This window comes from Sorex araneus, chromosome 1 (assembly GCF_027595985.1).
Source record: "Sorex araneus isolate mSorAra2 chromosome 1, mSorAra2.pri, whole genome shotgun sequence".
NCBI lineage: Eukaryota > Metazoa > Chordata > Mammalia > Eulipotyphla > Soricidae > Sorex > Sorex araneus.
The window spans coordinates 93,649,227-93,660,751 of NC_073302.1; positions in this window are offsets into that span (position 1 = coordinate 93,649,227).

Sequence of the window (11,525 nt, forward strand, 5' to 3'; positions counted from 1 at the left end):
AGAGATTCAGGAGTCCTTGTCTCTGTTATTTTTTAAAATGTATTGCCCTCATTAAATCTTTTACAATGAAATGTCTTTCTTTAGCATAGAGATTTCAAAATGTTAATAGTATTTCTTTGTATTTGTATAATACTTTACAAACTGTGTCCAAATGGTTTTAGTTGTTATCATTAACTCAATTTACCCTCACTTCAAACTGAATAGGTGTTATTCCTATCATTGATCAGCCAGGATGAGTGATAACAGCTCAGTTTTATAAATAGGGAGTTAGAGCACTGGCTAAGTTGACGTTATAAAAAAATATCAAATTTTAAACATGATAAGACCACAGTTAAAACCCGTGTTTGACAGTTCAGCATTATGTTACCAAGTGAATAATTCACATTTAAATAAGTAGAGAGCTACATTGTTTAAGAGGTTAGTCAGCAATTTTAATTTATCTTAACTCATCATATATCAAAGCAAATGTGTCTGTCTAAGAATGTCCAGCTACATGATCAATATTCAACCAAATGTATTTGGAATGAAAGACTAATGCTGCGTGAATGAGGACCCGTTGGTAGAGTTGATTATTAACAACTTCATCTAATTTAATTGAGAAGCAAAACAGTGACAGTAGGGACCCCTGACCCTCTCCTCACATTAAATGGTAATCGTTGATGCCAGTTTTAATATTGCTGATTTATAGGCCATAATAAATGTGTTTAGCTGCTTTTCCCAGGAGCTTATTTAGATGTGAAAACAAAAGGCTCCAGCTATAAAGATTTTCTTTGTTCTTTAGTGAGGAAAGCAGAAAATCGCTGTAAAGGCAGCTACATTTGAGATATGGCATATGATATCTTTGATGTACTATTAGTGTTTAATCAATTTTAAAGAACAATGGAGATTTTCTATGTACTATATATTTTAACTAGTTTGTTGAGCAATGAGGATTTAGAACGTTTTACAGCTAGAGAATAAAAATTATAAGCTGGAATTTAGAAAACAGGGACCATGAATTGAATCTAAGAATATAAAATTTCTCCCACCAGAAATTCCTGTGAAAGGGATAGCTTGATGACAGAGTACTAGATAGATGCACATCAATACAGGGGGTTTAAGTATTTAATCAAAGATAAATGTAGATTATACAAAGATACAAAATTCAGGAAATCAGGAAAGTGAACAGTTAAACAAAGAACTTTACAGGCCCAACAAGGCAAAATTTAAACAACAGTGAGGTAAGCTAAAAACTGACTTTTCTTCAATAGTCTTTAATTCAAAATTATCAGTCTCAGAAATTTGCAATATCAGATATTTCTTGAGCTTGAATGAAAGGAAGGTGGGAAACTAAATTAAGAAAGGTTTATTAGGAGCTTTAGAAAAATAAAATATATCCCTCTCCCTAGATTCTTTGGGCTATTCTTTGGGCTAGTCACTGAGTTATTTCTTCCTCACAATGTCAGAATATCAGAAAGATTACAACAGAGTTTCTGTTTTGATGGAAGCCGTAATAATTAGAGGATATCAGAATGAATCCAAAACGTGTCAAAAAATGACTACCACACTACCATATAGTTAGGCTTTGGGAAGAATATTAAAAGACACTTTTCTAGGGAATCAGTCCAAGAGGAAAGATTCAATGTGAATATCCACAGTTCTGTCAACAACAGTCCAGCTAAATTAGCATAAAACATTAACAAGGCAGATTGATCCTTCAAAGATTTCAAAGATCCAAGCCAGGAAGTCAAATTCTCCTCTACATCTCTGAATCATGAGAAGTTAAGCAAAGATGAGCAGGAATATAAAGAAAACATCTAATATAGAATAGAAAGCAATAATTTACATAATGAAACTCTTGGCATACACAAAGAAAAGAAAATCCCAAAGATTTTCAGTGACTTGAAAGAAAACCTTTTCATAGGTACAGATTGCTAACAGAGAACTGGCATCTAGAATTGGGGTCAGAGGGTAGGGGTGGGGCATAAGAATTATTTTTAAAAATAAAAGAGCAAAACTGAAAGCTAAGAAAATAAAATATTAGTACAGTGTGGAGGGGGGACCAACAGAAGTCTTGAAGAGGAGTGTTAGGAAATTGTCAAGAAAGTTACGAGGCTAAGTAATCAGTGAATGCAACAAAACAGTACAACTATTATAAATGTGTGAAATAATCTCTATGAAGGGAAGAGGAAAGAAGTGATATGACCTCAGTAACTTAGAAATGAGTAAAACTTATAAAATCAGTAGCAAAATAGAGTGAATAAAATAAACACTGAACATTAATTTATAGATAGTTCCTATGAGAGTACCAGCAAACACTGGAATTAAATAATTAAGTAAACAAATAGGTAGTGGCAGAAACCAGGTTTCTCACTGTTGGAGTGAGGGTTAATAAACAAGCAAGAGTGGCAACTAGAATGTGCCATGTAATAATATTCGAGTTGGAGACATTAGTTTAATATAGATACAGATGTTAAACAAAGAAATATTTACAACTGTATAGGTATGTGTCATATGACTTGGTAAGTGTACACATATTTTTGCTAGTCATCTAAGAGACTTTAGAAACTACATTACTCTAGTAGCAAAAAGTACAGATTTTGGTTTCTAATATCCTTTATCAATGAGGGAAAAAATCATATCTCTTAGGATAATTCTAATTCTAGAAATAGAATTATAGAGAATAATTATGAAATATATGAAGAATAATTCTGGAGTACCTTGTAGGTCCATGGGTAAGTAAATATTTAAACATAAAATGAGAGAGAAAGGAGGAGGAAAGGAAGGAGGGAGGGAGGGAGGAAGGAAGGAAGGAAGGAAGGAAGGAAGGAAGGAAGGAAGGAAGGAAGGAAGGAAGGAAGGAAGGAAGGAAGGAAGGAAGGAAGGAAGGAAGGGGAGGGAGGGAGGGAGGAAGGGAGGGAGGGAGGGAGGGAGGGAGGGAAGGGAGATGGGGGAAGGAGGGAGGAAGGGAGGGAGGGAGGGAAGGAGGGAGGGAGGGACCCATAACACTGAAAGAACCCAGTGTTATATATGTGTTGTATGTAAAGGGGATGATGTAGTCAACTAAAATATCCCATTGACCAATGTTGGAACAATGAAAGAAAAGAATAAGTAAAGTAGTATTGATTTAAAAATATAAGATGAATATTCAAGAGACACATTGCTTCGAATAAATAAGTGAGGGAGAAAAAATCCATGCAGAGGAATTCCAAGTAATTCTTTAAGATACTCTATCTTTAAGGAAGTGGAATATGGTTCTATACCTCTGTATAAACTTAACACAATGACATCTTTGCAAAGAGTCCATCATAGAAAAGGGATAAAAAAGTAACTTCTGGGACTAAATAGTACAGTGGGAAGGTCACTTGCCTTGCATGTGACCTTGCATGTTCAATCCCTAGATGGTCCCCTGAGTATTGCCAGGAGTTATCCCTGAGCTCACAGCCAGAAATAAGCCCTGAGAACCACTCAGGTTGTGGTCCACAAACCAACAGACTGAAATTAAAATAAAATAGTAACTTGATAGTGCAGAAACATAAGAAACTGTACCTCAGCCAGTTGTTAATGTTAACATAAATAGTGAAGTCATGTCAATAGTATATACCCTTGATAGGATATACATATACATATACATATACATATACATATACATATACATATACATATACATATACATATATATCCTTGATAGGGTATAGATGATAAAGTTGTGAAAACAAGTAAGTGATCTTTAAAACTGACAAAATATGGGGCCAGAAGAATAATATAATGGGTAGGGTGTTTGGCTTGCATGCGGCTGAAGAGGTTTCAATCCCCACCATCCCACATGTTCACCCAAGCCCCACCAGGAGTAATTCCTGAGTGCAGAACCAGAAGAAACCTCTGAGCATTGCCGGGTGTGACCCCCCCCAAAAAATAATAAAACATAAAAAAGATGAAATAATATCATAAACATACTTTTAGACAAGTTGCAATGATGCCAGAATAATTAAAATCCAAACAGTTAAGAATTAGCCATGATATTCCTTGGAAAATAAGAATAGGGGTGGAAAGGAATGGGGCAATTAGCTTTTCATATTATTTAAAGGTGCGAGCTAGTAAGGATATTATCTTAATAGAAATAAAATTAGTTATATCTTAATAACTCAGATGGAATTACTCACCCGAGCAGTCTTGCACCTGAGTAGGAAACTGGTAACTAAAATGTGAGGGAGGGAGAGAAAAGGAAGTCGGTAAAGAAAGGAAGTGAGGAAGAAAAGAAAGAAAGGGTTGTGGTGACATTTTGGTTTAGTGCCTGTGTGCCTTATGCTGTCCATTTTGCAGGATGGTTTCTATTCACGTTTTATGTCATCTTTCATGCCTTTCCAATGGTCTCATTAGACTTGAAATGTGCAGATCATTTATTCCACGTTACAAAGCTCCTATGTCTCACACTCAAAAATCACACCTAGGTCAATCAGAATCTAAAGTCATGATCCTTCTTTTATAGGAAGCACTCACCTGAGCACTAGAGGGGTTGGACTGTCGGTGAGATTCCTAAGCCAGAAGTGGCATTCCTGCTGGCAGAAGCTAGCGTTAAAGGGCAGGCGTATCGCGTACCCAGCAGGCACGGGCCAGCTTCCGCCGCTGAGCGAGACCTTCTTCAGAGAAGCTCACTGCAGAGGGCTCTTTTTGATGTAGGTATTGCATCTGAAACATTCAAAACTCTTAACAGCTGGACAGATGAATGATTCATTCAGACCTAACCCAGGAGCCTGAAACCTTTCTCTTGGTTGCTGTGAGATAGAGGATTAAGCAAGGAGAGGGCTGGGGCCCTGCACATCTCTGCCACAGCCTGCATGTCTGCCTCATCGCTTCCACTGAGACTTTGGGGCCTCAGCTAATTTGGTCTCAGTGTTTCTTTCTTCGACCCTCACGTAGAAACCTTTTGGATGCAATATTGGTCATCAACTTATTCCATTCCTGGGTATGATTTTCTTAGATTCTCATCAACTTCTTCAATTCACTTCTGCCAGGACTGTAACTCAGTAGTAAGGTGCCTGCCATGTGTGCAGGAGATGAATTCAATCCCCAGCACAAAAAATAACAAAACCAAATTAAATCTCAATCCTCCCTCTCCTTCTCCTTTTCTTCCTCCTTCTTCCTCTTTCTCTCATAACTATAACACTATCATTTCTGGAGACCTTGTAACTCAGAAGTCTTATAAGTCATAAATCCTTTCTGTCGCTATGCTCATCTATTTTTTCTTTCTTTCCATATTCAAAGATGAATCTTCTCCTTGGCAATACATAAATCTCTATTATCTCTTTATTTTTCTTCTGCTTCTCTCAGAAGCTGTAACAACTCTAATAATCTGTTTCTTTTCTGTGTTTCTGTACCTTCCCTTTACTCTAAACTAAACTTGGGGCCCGGAGTGATAGTACAGTGGGTAGGGCATTTGCCTTGCATGTGGCCCACCTGGGTTCAATCCCTGGCATCCCATATGGTCCCCCAAGCACTACCAGGAGTAATTCCTGAGTGCAGAGCCAGGAGTAACCCCTGAGCATCGCTAGGTGTGACCCAAAAAGCAAATTCATTAATTAATTAAATATACCCACACTTATGGCTACTGAAGAAAGGAGCATTTTCTTCTAAGTTCTACTTTTTCTTCTGCATATATTTGTGAAGCAACTAAGATAGATAAGAGAGAGAGAGAGAGAGAGAGTGTGTGTGTGTGTGTGTGTGTGAGAGAGAGAGAGAGAAAGAGAGAGATCTATAGGTTTGTATAGGTCTGGCAGGCACTGGAAGCAAACCTGCCCCTTATGGATCTTATGTTCTAGAACAGGAACAGATCATAAGTAAATTATAAATACAAAATTAAAAATTTCTAAAAGTTTTATAAAATAAACAAATGGACCACAGTAATAAAGAATAGAAAGGTGATCCATTATGGAGTTATGAAGAGTTTTTATAATTGTCTTACTTTCATTATTGGAGTTTCAGGTGTCTTCAATCACCAGAGATAAACTCTTAAATAATAAACTCTTAAATCAATTCTCTGCATACAAATTCCACCTTTCACTTCTTCTCACTTATTGCTATTCTAGTTGAGTTTCTAAAGGATATCTAATCTTATCAACCCTCCACTTAAGTGTTTGTGCGGGGGGGGGGGGGGGGGGTCCAGTAGCTGTGAGCCAGACATTTGAGTTCAAAATTTTTAAAGTCCTGGGTCACAAGGAAGAAACCCTGAGATCGTTATATACAGAGACCGGTACTGAGAGGAGTGCTTTGTTTGGAATCTCCAGAATCCTCCTGGGCTGCTTATTGTACTTTAATTTTTTTAGTTTAAACAGCCGTGCGTTGGAAGAGCGACAGAATTCTTCTCTCGGACAGTAAGAAGTTCTATGAGAGGCTATGGAATCTGCAACATGGAGAAGGAAGTGACTGAAATCTGGAAGAGGAGCCACACAGAGTGGAGAGAGCTCCTCCTCGACAAGACACGCAGCACAAAGGAGATGCCATGGCAGGCTTCTGGACAAACACTTCATACAACTTTCTAGTGCCCCCTCTTTTCCAGATGTCACAGGAAAGCAAGTCTAAAGTTCTTCCTTAAAATGCTCTTATGAAAACTGTCCAGCAAAAACAAAATGAAAATAGGGTTGGAGATGTAGCTGAGTGCTAGTGCGTATGTGAGGCCCTGGGTCCAACTGTCGCAAAATAAACAAAGTCAAATGATTAAATATATGGGGGGAATTTCTTACATGGTGAAACGGATTCTTGTGGATTTCCAGTGCATGAGTAGCTTCAAGAAGTTTTGGAATTAGCAGTTAATTGATCCATTCCTTCAGAAGGAAGTGAGTTATGCAAGTTAAGATCAATGCCATAGGTAGCGGAGCTTCTGTCTTGCTTTGTGTTTAGTGTTTGGGATATTATGGTATCATTGATTTCCACTGCAGCATCTGTAGGACCACAGAGAATGGGTACAAGTTTAGCTTACCCAGTCTGCTCCTAAAAAAGGAACATTCTATTTACTTGAGGATCAGATTAAGAGCTTGTCAGAAGCTATCTTGAGAAACCAGATATGTTGGACCAGAATTCACTAAACAGCTCAAAGTTGACCAGTCAAGAATTGTCAAGAGTTCTGCAAGACATTTATTAAACATATTACTAAAATTTAATTTATTTTAATGTAAATAAAACCTGGTACATTCTCATAATTATCCAAAATTATCATTTCCCAGCTATTTTTTCTACTCTTATTTATTCTACTCTTATTTCTCCTCTTGAAATGATTTGCATCAACTACATTTTTTGACTAATCTTTTCCCAACTCTACAGTAGGTGATATTGTCCTGGCAGTTTGGAATGCCAAATATTTACATTACAAAAATCTGCCAATAATACATATCAGAATTCTTTCTGCCCAGATCTAACTACTAAGATTTTGCAATTCACCACTGCCTGTGGTCCATGCATGAACACTGTACACAAAGAACCTACAGATACACAGGACCTTTGCTGTGTCAAATTAGGCTCTACTCAACAAGACTAGAGCTGTTCCATGAGACACACTAGCTACAAACTTCAGTATCTGATATGAGCAAAATACTCCAATTGACACCTGTTTTCCTGAGTGTTCACCAGTTTAGGGAGTAGCCCAAACCAGCGATGACTCACAGAGATCAGCAAAGAGTCCAGAGGACAGAAGGCCCCCTTATCTCCCTCCACCATCATGAGATGCTGAAGTCTCACATTTAGATGCCATGCTGAAGAGAAATAGGAGAGAAGAGAACTTTGAAAAATCGAAACACTTTATTCAACAAAGAATTTACTAAAGAAATGGTTTTCCACATAAAATTAAAAAATTTTATCTGGTAGAAATTACCTGTGCCCCAGGCTCAGCCATCTCCAACAGAGATGATTAAATACAAACCAGTTTTAGACACATGGAGTCACACTTTGTTCTTTTATTTTCTTTTTCTTTGGGAAGGGGGGGTAATTTAAGAAGTGTGTGGGAATAACAACTGATCAGAAACAATGAAGCCTGAGAAGTGTTCTATATGATTAAGCTTAATGAGGACAGAGTGGAAGTGGGTGGGATCCTTGGATTGGAGGAGTTTCTGTCTCTGTCGTCCTGTTGCTCATCCATTCGCTCGAGTGGGCACCAGTAACGTATCTATTGTGAGACTTGTCGTTACTGTTTTTGGCATATGGAATATGCCACGGGTAGCTTGTCATGCTCTGCCGTGTAGGTGAGATACTCTTGGTAGCTTGCCGGGCTCTCTGAGAGGGTTGGAGGGATCGAACTGGGGTTGGCTTCATGCAAAGCAAACGCCCTACCCGCTGTGTTATTGCTCCAGCCTTTGGATTGGAGGAGACCCTGAGATAAAGGTGGAGAAAAGTGGACACTCAGGTGAAGGGTATAGTGCTAGAACATTGTATGTATGAAACCCTACCATTAACAGTAATCAGTGCTTCAAATCAAAAAACAAAATATGAAAAAAATGGAAATATGAACAAAAATGTAAGATTACACCCCTCTGCAATAATGATACTAAACCTTCGCTGAGATCTAAATATTAGCAAAGTGGTGCCCAGGCTGAGACCTCTGGTAGCGTCTTAGAGTGGGAGATCCTCCTCTCACCCCTATACTTCTGGAAGCCCAAGCAGCCACGCCACCTCCCACCAGCCACTGCCTGTCATTTCATTAGACCAGACCATAGATCCTGAAGTCTCACAGACTCATGACACCCTCTAATTCCACAAAACTGATATTTCAGTAGGAGAACACCAAACTGGATGGGAAAGTAACATAGAAGCCAACTAAACTCAACAAACAAAAACAATAACATGGAAGGTTCAACTAGCAACAAACAGCTTAGTAAATTCTTAGACAAGGACTTAACAACCTGGTGATGAGCTATAACAACTTTTACATAAAACCTCATTTTTTAATTCTTATCAATTTTAATATTGGATCTTTGTCATTTAATCAATTTCAACTCTAGAATTGTATCAACAGTTGTAGCTTTTATCCACATTTTAAAAATAATAATAATAAAGTATTATTGTATCACTGTATCACTGTCATCCCATTGTTCGTCTATTTACTTGAGTGGGCACCAGTAACGTCTCTATTACACTTAGCCCTGAGATTTTAGCAGCCTCTCCTTAATCGTCTTTCCCAATGATTGGAGGCTCTTTCAGGGTCAGGGGAATGAGACCTATCATTACTGTTTTTGGCATATTGAATACGCCATGGGTAGCTGGCCAGGCTCTGCCCGTGTAGGTGGGATACTCTCTGTAGCTTGACAGGCTATTCGAGAGGTATGTATATATCTTTTACTGTATTTGGGATATGAATACACCACGGGGAGCTTGCCAGGCTCTCCCATGCAGGCAATAGGCTCTCAGTTGCTTGTCAGGTTCTCCAAGAGGGAGAATTAGGCTATTAGATGTCTCCATGCCACTTTGCAGGAGCATGGTTTTATAGTCTCTGGATGTTGGCTGTTAATGGGATTAATGGCTCCAGGGTCAGTTTCTGGGTGTGACTGCCTAGCTACTGGAAAATGGGGGATCTGGGTGGAAGAGGCCCAGTCTTGATCTGAGCCGCCTTGGAGATCTCGGCCCCGGGTCCCGCACATCTGAGTTCCTTTGCCAGTTCCTTCATGCGTGAGGCTCATCTGAACGTGTGAAGAGTGGCCTTGAGCATGGCTGTGGCATGCATAATAATAAAGTAAATAGAAATATTGAAAAAAAGAACATGTCAAGTTATACTATATGCAAGGTCACATTAAACCTTGACTTTTACTGAGTAGTAAATATTATCAATGTCTTCTATATGCATAAGAAGTAATGAAGCCCCAAAATGCTTATGTAACTGGCACAAGGCCAGAGTTAGGAGATAGAAAGAAGCAGACCTGAAAAGGAAGGATGCTCTGACCACAGTATTGAGCCCTATTCACACTGCCTGTTGTCAAACCTGCTCAAGCTTGTTAGGTCCTTTGGCTGTCTTGGTACTACTGCATGACAAGGACAAAACAGAAGAGCACCTTCCTCTAGGGACACATCTAAAACAGATAATTTGCAAGCCACGAGAAATCATGGAAGGATGGCCATGAATAGTTCAGGGCAAAAGACAAAAAACAAACTGTAACTTGAAAGGAAACTGAGGTCAAAAGTTAAGTGTCCAAATCATGAAGAAAGTAAATGATCAACAGAATTGGCAGCTGGCAAGCTAACAGACTGGAACAAAGATTGAGGTATGGAATAGAGAGTTTAGGCTGTATAGAATCAAATTCAGGAACATGAGGCATGCCTTCCATTTACAGCTTACCCAGCTCATCTAGTCATAATAGCAGCAGGATAAAAGACCCAAATCAGGCATGAAAACAGCCCTTCTCCAAGTGTGATTATTACTCCTGCATTCCCTCCCACTGCCTTGCATGCCCCAAGACTGCTATTTCAATACTATTCATATTTTTAATAAGTATTTTATTAGTTTATCAAAGCAATTCATGCAGATAATTATAGAAATTAAAATAATACAGAAAGGCTTAGAGTAAATAGATAAAGTCACCTGATCTTCCCCATGCCCTTTCAAAGCTTTACACCATACACTTTGTGTTTGATTTCTATAGATTTCCAAATACCTCTGGGTTTCAGCACAAGTTCAAACCTATCCCAATAATTTTCCCCTGGTTTAATTATCCCAAAAATACAATAAAGAACTGAACACAATGGCCCTAAGATACAGAAACATTATTAATAAAATTGCTTGCCAACCAGAGTAGACAAAAGAGGGAAGGAAGGGTACTCCCAGCCCCAGTTCAGCTGCCCTGATTTTCCGAGGCGGATGGATGGTTTCTCCCCATTGTGTGGTGTGTATTTTATACTTTGCCAGTTCAAGAGAATGAGTCAACATCTCCCTCCTCCCTTACTTCCTAGTCACTGTTATGCCAGCTCTCTACAACTGTGTTGACACCCTTTGAGGCTAAGAAGTTCAAGCATAATTTGAATTGAAATGTTCATTTTTCCATTTTGGTAACTAAAGTTTGCTCTGAAATCTGGTTCTGCAATAATTTAAGTAGTAATTTATCTTCTGCTCTAAAGGACATCATTCATGTACATATTAATTCACCAAGTTTTATATAGCATTCACTTATATAGCATTCACTCGCCCAGGAACTTGATCAGCATGGTAGACGCAGTATAATGTGCAGTTATTGCCCTCATCTTGCTAATGGCCTGGGGGAGGAGGTATCACCAGGCAGTGTAGTAAGAGCTCTTAAAAAAACAAAGTTCTATGGAAGTGCTATGCAGATCACTGCACCAATGTCTGGTTGTCTGGAGACAGTATCCAAGAGTAGAGATTAAAGAAAAGTTTTTAAGGCAAAATGTGATTGATTGGGTCAGTCGAAGGCACTGAAAGTGAAGGCACTTGAATGAAGTTGAATCAATCTTCCTGCAATCAAGACACACCATTGTTGGTGGATACTCACAATATCAGGATCAGATCGATCAATATTCTAGATTCATATACTGAATCCTGATATTTTTAGACAAAA